At 37.4% G+C, this 12,040-nt stretch overlaps 1 long non-coding RNA gene across 1 annotated transcript in view; it reads right to left on the bottom strand.

The window, feature by feature from the left end:
- Window positions 1-12,040, bottom strand: part of LOC124169716 — a 103,828-nt gene continuing 91,788 nt past the window's right edge. The window contains exons 4-5 of the long non-coding RNA XR_006867215.1: window positions 3,341-3,514; window positions 1-1,709 (exon numbers count right to left, since the gene is read on the bottom strand). This is a non-coding gene — a long non-coding RNA (uncharacterized LOC124169716). The remainder of the gene's footprint in view (window positions 1,710-3,340; window positions 3,515-12,040) is intronic.

Consider the following 12,040-nt stretch of genomic DNA (forward strand, 5'->3'; position numbering starts at 1 on the left):
TCACATTTCGCAAAAATGCCATTTATTTTTTAATCATAACTATACTACAAATGTAGTTCATAAAAAAACATGGTTCATTTATTTACAATCACAGGCATGCATATCTGTATATTCCTTTGCACTGAGTAAGCAGTGTGCTGTGCATTTAGGAACTTTCATGTGGTTTTGCACCTCTGTGGTAGATGGCTATTTTCAAACCATGTCTCAGATGTTACTATTTCTAAGTCAGTCACGTGAAAAATTGTCCAGAGTAATATTTATGTCCCATACTTCCATGAAGAGGCTAAGTTTAGATTACAAAACATTTTTAATGCAATGTTCTGGAACACCATCGTCATGTAAGTCATTGTTTGTCAGTTTTTGTCTTATATATTGTCAGCTGTTACTTAAGTCTTTAAGGGGCATTTAAAAGCTGCTGATACACAGGAATAATCACTTAGTTGGAAAAGACTTCATGAGGGGGAAAAAGTCTGAATTAAAAGGCAAAATCCTGAAGGCAAAGCCAATTAGTATACAGATTTACCCAATTTTCCCTCAGTCTCAGCCTTAACCATATTTTGTAAAAGTTACCTCTCTATGGATGTATGTCATTAGTAATGCAATGCAATCAAATATATATTATTACTTTGTATCAATGATAATCAAGTAGTAGGGACCTTTTCTCTAATGATGATTCAAAAATATTTATTATCGTTTGCATTAAAAACCAAAAAGTTAATGAAATCAAATAAAATTTTAGGAAAATTTTCTTACAGCGGCAGATTTTGTTTAGTTTTAATAATATGGTGTGATATTTACTGGATTAATCTTCAATCACCAGGATTAGATTCATTACTACAGTTGCTGTTCTTCGCTAGCTTTGGATCAATGTCTAATAGATAAAAAGTTACCCTAATTGTCATGAGTCAATTCCTTGCTTTGATAAATCAAACATACCACATAAGTGTCTCATAAAAACTAATGAACAAAACAATCAATGCACATGATTTGCCAAGTGATTGACTATCACTCTCTACTCCACTCTTGTTAGTGAACTATCATTATCACAATCATTTACTGTCTTTCTCGTAACACCTGAATAAATACATCTGGGTGTCTTCACAAACTTCAAATCAAAATAAATTACTATGATAAAAGGGATGCCTTTTCTCCTGAGATGAGTGACTACCTTCTATAACTTTGTATTAATTGTAATGAAGATCATAATTGATGTGGCAAAACATGTATCAAGGCCATACTTATCACAAATGCATGTTTGCAATTTTGCAATTAGCAATTCACTGTGCACCATTACTTTGGGTCACAAAATACTAGTTTCACATCATTAACACAGTTGCCAGTTTCTTGAATCACTCTACGTCAAAAGCAATATAGAGCAAGCTCGGTGGGTCAAATAAATGCTGAGTTTCTCTCATTGTTGCTGAGAGTGCAAAAATGCAATCCCAACATCATATTTGGTGCAAAGAAATCAATATTCTTCTTTATTAGTGTACATTTCAATCAGCTTATGCAAAAATCCTATGGTACGGTTGGATAAATCAAAGCTGATCATTCATATCTCACATTACCATTTCTCTTAGGACAACATCATTTTTTTAATAAATTTTTAATTCCTGTGGATTTCTTCATCAAGTAGGTATAATATCTTCATCAATACCATAAAATGTAGGGAAATTTGTATCTCTCACAGGTGATGGTAGATTGGTCACCTAAAAAGTAAAATTAAAGGCAATGTCAATAAAATGGCAGTATTAACAAATCGCATAATTTTAAAGTTAAATTTAAGTTGTTTTAAATTTAAAAATTTTATTTTCTAGAACATTGGTCCACACAATAACACCTCAGGCCAGCCATCAGCCATAGAACTTATGAACATTGTCTCCTATCAATTGATAAATATCTTTTCAACATCCATTCATTGACTAACAAATTGATTTAAAAATTATATGCAGCAACTTTTGTATGGTAATTCAAGATGGATTATATAATCAAGCAATAAATACAATATTTGATAAAAGTAAAAATATAGTAAAAACAGCATGTTGATATAAATGCAGAATGATATTTTCTTTAACATATTTTTATGCTTATCCGCCGAAGGTAAGTTGGGGGCGTGGGATGAAATTAGGAGGATTTTTCAGTTATGTTGGCAATCACTGAGGGATCTAATGTATAGAATTCAAAAAATTATAATAAAAATGATGAAGTAGTATTAAATATTTACTAAATAAAATATCAAGTAATATTGAAACATTGCTACTAAAGATTTTGTTTAAAAATGTTGGCTGGTTAAGGAAACAAACAGATTTAAACCAATTTTCTTGAAGCTCTCCAAAAAGAAATATAGTGTCATTATTATGATGTGATGACTGGAATTCCAAAAAAGATATTACGGAAATATTTTCCAAATGTTTCAATAATTTTCATTTTATCGAAATACCATTGGAATTTCTTGCTCGAACCAATGCAAGAAGTAAGAGGGATGTAAATAGAAAACGTATCAACTAATATGCTACATAATCATAGACAAACATTTGTATGGTCCACAGATTTTTATAAAACAACCCAGGCTTCGTCAAACAAGGTCATAATATGGACATATGTAGTTTGTAAAAGCCAGGGTCTTTTATTTAAGTGTGGTGACCATACAAACATTTGTCAGCGATTATGTTGCCTGTCATAACATTCTACAAAATATCATTATCTCCCAGGTTAACAGTGGGTTATAAATTTTAAATCATATCTCATTTAGGCTTCCATGATTTGCTCTAAGATTGATTTTGACTTCTCAGTTTATCCATGACTAGCCCTTATTCATCTCTGCTATTGGAGGCTTGAGGGTTTTTGAATGCAGGGGCGCAGCTAGGAATCACAGTTGGGGGGGGTTTTGGTGCAACTAATACCAGGGTGAGTTGGGGTATGGAATACCCACCAGGATAAGCGGCAGGCGCGAGAACAATAAATTGCGGAATTTTAAGATAAATGGTTCAAAAGGGTGAGTTTTACGGCTTTCTGAGGGATATTTTATTAATCCTTACACTATTCTATTAGTAATATCAATCCAATTAAATAAAATGGATTAAACTTAAAATTTCTCTGAGCTCTTGGGGGGGGGGGGGGGGGGGGTTATCCACCAAAACCCCCCCTCGCTGCGCCACTGTTTGAATGAACCTTTACCAGGCATCCCAATCTAGAGTTAAGATTAGCAAAAGATTGGTTGAGAAACTATAAAATTATGTGACATTAAAAAGATGAAGTTCTATCTTATGCCTATTATATTACTCAATAGCACAGCTTTAATTACTGAAGGTACATATCTATTGAATATCTCAATAATTACCTTCAAACATTCAAAGCTGTCTAATGCTCACAGCAAAGAATTTTTTTCCAAGGAACAGATTTGCTGATTTAAAATCATAATCCATATCTTCAGAGACATTGACCCATTTTATCCCTTCCAGGTTGTGGTAATTTCTCTCTATTTTGACGCATTGTAGTGGCACAGCACTTAGTTCTGAAAAAAAAGCATTTGCATTAAAGAATGGATTTTTTACATTTGAAGATACAGACATTCATTGGTTAGTTTAGCAATGAAATTGTCATTTTTCGCATAGCTCTCATTATAAGACAAAGAATTTTCGCCAACAGTGATATTTTTAACTGGCATGAATTTGACAACAGTCATCTGATTATCTTTCAGTGAGTGATATCACTTACCCTTAATAAATTAATGATAGAAACAATTAAGTAACTATTTTATGCACAGCAATCCTTCAAAATTTAGGTGATAGCAAAAAATTTAATACCAGCAAGTAATTTCCATGGCCTTTTGGCATGCCCATATACACTTATTTTTAACTAAATATTTTTTTGAATAAAAAACTGATTTACTTATTTGTAATAGACCCAAAACAGGAAAAATTTGAAATTTTATGTAATTTAATAATTACCCAACCTTTCAATGGCACAATTAATGGTCTGACGTGCAAACGGTCTTCTCATGTTTCGGAGTAAGAACAATATACAACAATTACTGTACCTACTAAATATATTTTTTATTTTGATATAAAAATTATTAATATAAATATATTAATAAGTTACGTATATAATCACGATAGTTTTCTTTTCTTTATCCTTAAGACAACTTATATTTTTTATTATTAGGTAACTCGCGATCAAGAGCGGATAAATCATTACGGATTATTTTCATCTCTGCATGTCTCTCTGTCGCCTTAATGATTTTCTGACTATCGCGTCATAACATCTTGGATCGCCACCTTCTTTTTTTAATTTAACTAGGGACATAACTTTTGATACCTAAATTTACGTGCGAAATAAAAGTGTTTAAAGTACCCTCTATATTTAACTCTGTTACTGATTACACAAAACAAAAAGAACGTAACGACCACGAGACCGCATTTAAAATAATTGTCTATTTTTTTAAGCGTCTGGAGGATGAGAGAGAGCACCCCCCCCCCCCCCCTAAATCCGCCAATGCCTTCAGACGTACCTCGAGATCGTCCATTCAACCTTAGCGCCTGTCCCTCACGCGTTGAATCCCTAAAATGCTCCTTCCTACGTCCACCTCCACAGCACACGCAAGCCCCCTGAGTGAAAAGCTTTGTAGTCGGACGAGGATGCAAAGATAAAGAAAAGGGTTCGGTGATCCCCCCAAGACTAACTTTACGGCCTGATTTTCGCAGCTTTCGGAGGGATCCTTTTCGAATAAAAACAGGCAATCTATCTAGGCCAGGTGTCACACAATTACGTATTCTTTTGAGTCGAAGATAGCAAGTCAATTCAAAATCTCCAGCTTCATTCACTAACTTTCTACAATCTTACCGCTTGATTCCAAGCTTTCTTTTTCCTCCTAAGTCAGCACGAAATTGAGGATATGGTAAAGGGGGAATGCAGGGTATTTCTCCATTGTCTAGTGTCGGTCAAATTGTATTCACCATAAATATAATTATAGTAACTTATTCATACATTGTATTACTATTATCTCATGCTTTCATATAATTTATCTTGAATTTCTCGCTATAAGGAAAAATCCAATAGAGTTCAAGGTAGCCCTGATAGGGAAGAGAATTTTCCAGTAATGTAGTCGTCATTCATGAGAGAACGATTCATTGCCGAATTCCTTGTGTGCGCTCCACGTGAAAAACAAATAAGGAATTCGGCAGCCAGAAAAATTCAAAGGACGATGTCTTGATCCGGGATAATTATATTTTCGATGGAATTTACGGGAAAAGCTTTATCGCTTCAATGATAATGTTCAAATCACTTAAGAGTAAATTTGCAAATCGCAACATCATAGGAAAAGTTCATCCCCTAAAGTTTCAGGAGGAGCGATAGCACTCATATTACATCAAAGCACCCTCCTCTTTCTTAAAAGTATATGTTTGGGGCAAAACATTTTTCACGAGACTATTTTATGACAAAATCAGCAAATAATAAAAAGCAAATATTTATCCTTTATTAAACCAATTTATACGCACACCCAATTATTTTCATGGTGTACAAAAAGGCTTTTAAAAGTTTACCAAAGATGATGTATCACATACGCAAGCATACTCAATGAATAATATTAACTGGCAATTAAAGTTAACAAAAACGTTTTACTCCGAGATTTTTCTAAATTGTTGCAAAATAAGCAAACAATGTCTTCAAATTTTTAGCATCATTCCCATTAATTTGGTTGGCACTCAAAGACTAAAATTACTACAATTCCGTGTGGAAAAATTAACAACCTAATGTTCCACGCGTGGTAAGACAAGTATTTGAAGCAAAATAAATATTCGGAGTCGGATATAACTTTAACTGTCTTCAAAGATGTTCGTAGTTTAAATTACGACTGACTCATTTCAATTACTCCTGGAACAAAACAATTAGCCCCTGGAGGGAACTAATTGTTTTCTTCTAATAGTTTCATGAACCTTTTACGAGATCACTACCCTTGTAATTTCATTTCGTCCAAGGGAGGGAAGCATCCATTTCTCCAAGTAACATCCTTACGGCCGACCGCAACTCGATAAACCGAGTAGCCAATGATTAGAAAGAGCCGCAACCGCCGCGGAAAAAATCAGCGATATTAATTTGGAGATTGAAATATAATCTGGGATACGAAGGTCGCGGTATTCTTGGGAAAAATATTTTACAGAGCACTTCCTAGCTTATTCACCATCAGATCACTGGCAGCTGCAAGTTAGACGTAAGGATTACACCTTCCCAAGAAAAGATTCGCTGAGAAAAAATGGGATGTCTTCTATGAATCAAAGGCATAATGACGTGCAAGTATTGAAGTATCCTTGATGAAATTATAATACACGCATAACCAAGTGTTTTAACGGTGTGCAAAGAACTTTTAAAAGTTCATTAAAGGAGTCAAATGGCATGCTAGTTCTGTGGTGATGGCATGGTATATATTTGGACAAGCTATCGATTAGAATTACGAGGTACAGAAGCTAAGAACCTAAGTAATAGACTTGAGACTAATTAAACCTTTTTGAGAAATAATAATTGCAATTCAGTCGGAAATAACTTCATATTTTCCTATCGATAACACTGCGAATGTGTAATATCCCGTGTATATCATGCATTAATTCCATGATAGCTACAAAGAAGACAAATTGTTTCCAGGATAAGTATTCAGAATAATGAGAAGGCTATCAGTTCCACGTGAAATAATATTCGATTTAGAGAGATCCTTACGTATAATCGTTTAAATAACCTTCCAATCTCTCTCCTTCTAGGCAACGCTTTTACCTTATTTGAAACCGCGTATCACGCGAATATCTGTTTCAGGGAAGGATGGAAAATAACCAAAGCCAGTGACGAAATTTCTGAATTTCAGACCACTGTTTTTTTTCAAATCCTTTCCACAGAACAGTTTTCCACAAATGCTTGGGGGCACAAAAAAGCGTTACCTTCGAGGTCGGCCGCTCTCTCACACGCGGAAGTCATCCGAGAGTGAAACTGTGTGATGGATGTCATTCACCTCTCGAGTTAAAAAATCTTGCGCCGAGAATCAAACGAAGGGAAAGTTTAATGCATTGCAAACGAGGCCATCGCGGGTTTACTCCAGCTACTTCACTTTTGTTTTCAATACGGAATATCACATTCGCATCGTAGTTACTGCACGTGGTAATAAAGAAATCGTAACAATCCACCGACAAAAAATCTTACAACAGTTTAATTGCATTTTCTAATTCAGCGATCAGACAAAAGATTACACTGTTAAAAAGCGATTAAATCAATTCCGTAAAATGATATTTCAACTGATGAATTTATTGCTACGCGAAACGGATATAGCCCCATCAACAAATGAAAATAATTAGCTATAAAATATAGATTAAAAGTTTAACTGTGAAAGTGTGTAATCTTACTTTCGGATACATGTGAAAAGGAACTGCATCATTATGCTGCATGTAAACTTGGCTAAAACGTTTTGACGAGAGGAAATATACTCATACAAAAATAAACGCAGAAAAGTTTTTTCAGCCTATAGGGAAGCGATTAAGATATACGAAACATAAAATAAAAGTAATTCGTATTATTTTAGGAATCAAAATCCATGAATTCCTTGTGAAGTATTCAATCTCTCCACATCCATTCAGTTGGCCTCTATATGTTCCTCTTGACAAATTTAGCTCGTTCCGAATTTCGTCATGCACTCCAACACCAAATTCTATCATGAAATTTAATTACCAAGTTTCGGCTACGTAAACTACGTTTTTGAAACAAGAGTTCTATCCACTTTACAATTTTCTAATCCTCCCTTTTCCTAACTTTCTGCAGGAACATTCTTCACAAAGGAAAAAAATTCCTTGACTAACTGTATTCTTTATTTTGGTCCTTACATTCTTTGATACCGTAAAGGCTTAACAAAGAGTCACCGCTATTGGCCCACTGGCGTAAATGGAGAGGCAATGCATGATACTAAAGATAAAAGGTCATTTGGCAAAAGGGTAATTTTATTGCATAAGCAGCACATCCATCCATAATGATCAGGAAAATGTTTACGGACACATTAGTAGCTATAAGCGAATTCTAGCACAGAGAGCCCGCTGCCACGGCATAATTCGGAAGGGGTGCCCGCAGTGGAAAGGGGATGAAGTTCCCTCGGGTTTGCAGCCGGGTGAGAGAATCCATTTTGTCCAAAGTTTCGAAGATCATCATTCCCTGAGGACGAGGAACGTGAAGGACCCCGAAACGTTGAACCAGATGCGTTCTATCAATACGAGAGAACTTTATCCAGTTAACTCGCAGGAAAAGCAACAGATTTTTCGTCATGGAGGACAGGGCTGACAGTACAGGGTTCAAAATTAAAATTAGGTTGGGGGAAGGGTCGCGAATATCTATTATAAGAGTAAAAAAATAATGAATACTTTAAACATGCCAGCAGAACGGGCGAAGAGAGGTAACCTGTATTATTTCTAGCATAGAGAAAGATGCATGAAGTGAGATTGAGCTATTGCCAAAAAATTCTTGAATTGCAGCATATAATCTCTAGTGTGTGCAAACATGTGTGCCGAGGGCGGGGGGGGGGGGGAGGAAATTATGAAGTTTTCGGATTAGATCAAGCCGTCAAGTTTGAAGGGTGGTTGGGAAGAATGGGTGGGTGGATAACCTTGGATTAAATAACAGCAATTATGTAGGCAATGGGCAGCAAATAAGGGGTATCGGTTAAGAACCCATTCCTCCAAATGGACTTAATTTCACACCTCTGTATTGCTATCATAATCAGGAAACGAGTTCTCGGCAAGGAAACTTCTTCAAAGCTCTCTCTTATTGCTGCTTCAGCATGCCACTAATAAAATAGTCCAGGGAGTACAGGTTAACCTCTTGAGTAAAAAGCTATTAACTGATAAGGGATAATAAAACGATTCTGGTCGCGTTAATGCATGAATTTCTTTCCCGGCAGACTACTGCCCTCTGCCACGCCCACATGTGCAAACGACCTGGGTGTAAGATTTGCTACGTAAAAGATGCTGCTGCTCCTAGCTTGGCCATATTCAAGCCTCGAAACCGTAAATCCGCCCTAATCAAAAAGGCGATTGTGAGTTATACAGCCGCATAACCGAGGCGATTGCGATTAACACACATTGGAGAAGTCGCTCTCAGCACTAACTCCACAGAGGAGAGATGACTCCAATTTATATGCTGTGCATAACACTAAACACTAATGGGTGGTTGAATCTAGAGGCTGTTTTTCATTTTTAGGACAATTAGGTATGAATGTCAACTCACTCTCTGGCTAAATTAAGGAATGTTTTAGTTTTAATTTTCTCAAAGTAGTTATGTTTCGTTTAAATATTAGTATGTCAATTAATGCATTAAAGACGAAGAATATTGGACTCGGATTACGGTGATAGGCATAAAGAAACCCAATTAATGGTGAACGGATGGCCGACGCGACGTTACTTGAAGACCATCGATTCTTCACGTCCTTTTCTCCACTATAATAAGTTAGAAACAATTCCGGAGAGGATTTGGTTTCGAAAAATTATTTTCTCAAGATCAATGCACAGCACTTTGAAATAAGATCGAAATAATCTCAATGAATACTTATCGATGTAAAAAAATAAAGTAGTTATTTAAAAAGGAATCTCAAATTTCTTCCTCAACTGATTAAACATTTAGTAAGATCTCAATCAGGAACCCATTTCGGATCACCACTCCCATTTAGCTAAGCCAAGGCGTCATCAAGGATATCCAATTGAAGATGGTCTTCCTCTGGTCTTTTCCCAAACTAGGCGGTTATTTATTTACCCGTGGAAACGCAAGTTCAGTATCACTTGCAGCATATTACTCCAAAATAAATATTGAAAGATAAAATAAAAATTGAAAAAAATACGTCCTGAGAAAAGAAATCGATGAGAATGTTTCACCACATATAATACCATCCAATTCCCACAAACTTATTCACAGATCACTAACTACTTAAATCATCAGTCGAGAAAGGATTATCAGTTGAGGATTGAAAGTCAGTTTACCAGTGAAAATAAAAACATAATTGAGAATCAACCGACCATTTACAATCACAAATGAAGAATTTGATGCGCTGACCATTTCCATCTCAAGCTATCAGCATCTTTGACACTCTAAATTATTGGCTACAAGAAGCCTGCTGGTAAATCGAAGAGAAAATTATATCTTTGCAAAGGGGAGAAGAATTATTAGCAGCGCTCACGACTCCGAATCTAGGTCCACTAAGGAATAGGAATTAGGAATGGTGTGGTGACTCTTTTCCAAGTGGATTATGTGTTTAATACTTCTGTCGCCTTTTCTTAAACTAAAAAATTATTACAGATTTGTCGTTTGTGTGCGTCCTCCCTTTCTCCTTTTTCAACAACCTCTAGACTTACTCCAGTAAAAAAAACTGACTTCGGACAAATGTTCTTTTAAAAAAATAGAAAAAATAGAAATAGATTGAAATTCCAGGATAGGCAGAAAAATTATCAGCAAAATGAAGGGAAGCCTTGAATGTAAGAAAGGCAGTAGAATGTTTTCGCCATAGGGTGTCGCTCGATGTCACATAGAGCTGCGAATGGGGGTGTCCGAGCGGAGGCAGAGGTGAGCGGCGATGGAGGAGCCGTCTGCTCACCCCGTGAGGTGGGGAAGACCCCATCGCCTGCTCCACTCACCCTCCCCCTCCTCTTGCCGCACCCCCACCCTAGCACCACCCAGATATCCGCCGCCGCCGCAATCGCTCGCCTCCGCACGTCCTTCTCGCCTCCCCGCAGAGAGCAGCAGCCCACTTCCCCACAAAACCGAAGCGAGCATCTTTACGCGCAAGACTGAACCAACTGGTTCACCGTGGTCTGGCCACACAGCCATTGGGTTGTCTGCCGCTTTAGGGCAGGTAATACGTGAGAGGGAGGCTGACTGACCATTATTTCACTCTTTTTTGTCGTCTCTCCCATCCGACTCCTTCCCCCGTTTTTCTTTCGGGGCTGGCTCGTTTTTTGCTCCGCACGCCATGAAGGTCGAGGAGGAGCAGGAGACTTAAGATGGTCCGGGGTCGATGAACTCTAATTTCCCCCTCCCCTCTCCGCCTCCCCTCTCCCCTATACTCTCCCCCACCCCCGCCTTCCCTCTCGTTCAACCCCCGCCCTCCACCCCCCCCGCCCCGCGATCTCGAGTCTTCGTCATCCTCCCATTTATACCTCCTTCCCCAGTTTCCTTTGTCTCCATATTTCAACCCCCGTTGCTTCCACGCCCACCACCCTCCCTCGCATCCTGACACCTTCTTCCGCGCCGCGTCATCTCCATCCACACCCAATAGCTCGGTAAATTACGCAGGCACAGCGAGTTGAGTTAAGCATGGGTGGTAAGCAAAAATGTACCGGTTATCTTATCGACGAGTATCTAAAAGCGATAAAGTACCGATCCCGTATTACCGTATAATGGTACATTTTATTTTACGCGGTCTGTAATCGGTCGTCTTATTCAGTGGGTAATGACAAGCAACATGAGATGCTATACGCTTCGAAGACAATGATCGGCCGATGTTTCTATCCATAGTTACTCAGGATCCCATATTCAGGAATAAGTTGATTATTAAACTATATACCATTATTCATTTTTCTCGGCTTTTTCAACGGAGGTGTGTGTACCAGCTTTATCATTATTCGTTGCCTCCCACTGTATACATAAGATAAAATGGTTTGAGACCAGGCCCCAGCTTCCTCTGTTTCTGTATAGGGTATTCCATACTCCCAATGACAAACATTTAGAAACGTCTCCAGCAATAACGATGTAAAATATGGGCTGGGTCAGTTCAACCGAATGCCGTAACTTTTTGCCCTTGCTTTAAATAGGCTTTCACGGATGAGGATCTACTGCCACATCACTCACATACTTCCGCAACCATTGCTGCAAAGAATATTTTCAGTTATCACCCGCATCCGCTCGCCAAGCAGCCAAATCACTAACCTAGTCCTCCGGAGCCCTTCTACACCCCTCAATTTTTTTTATTAGTCAGAAATGAAATCATCATGATGTATGAGGAAAAAATCAGAACTTTTTTCATCTATGT

Source organism: Ischnura elegans, chromosome 1 (assembly GCF_921293095.1).
Source record: "Ischnura elegans chromosome 1, ioIscEleg1.1, whole genome shotgun sequence".
Classification (NCBI taxonomy): domain Eukaryota; kingdom Metazoa; phylum Arthropoda; class Insecta; order Odonata; family Coenagrionidae; genus Ischnura; species Ischnura elegans.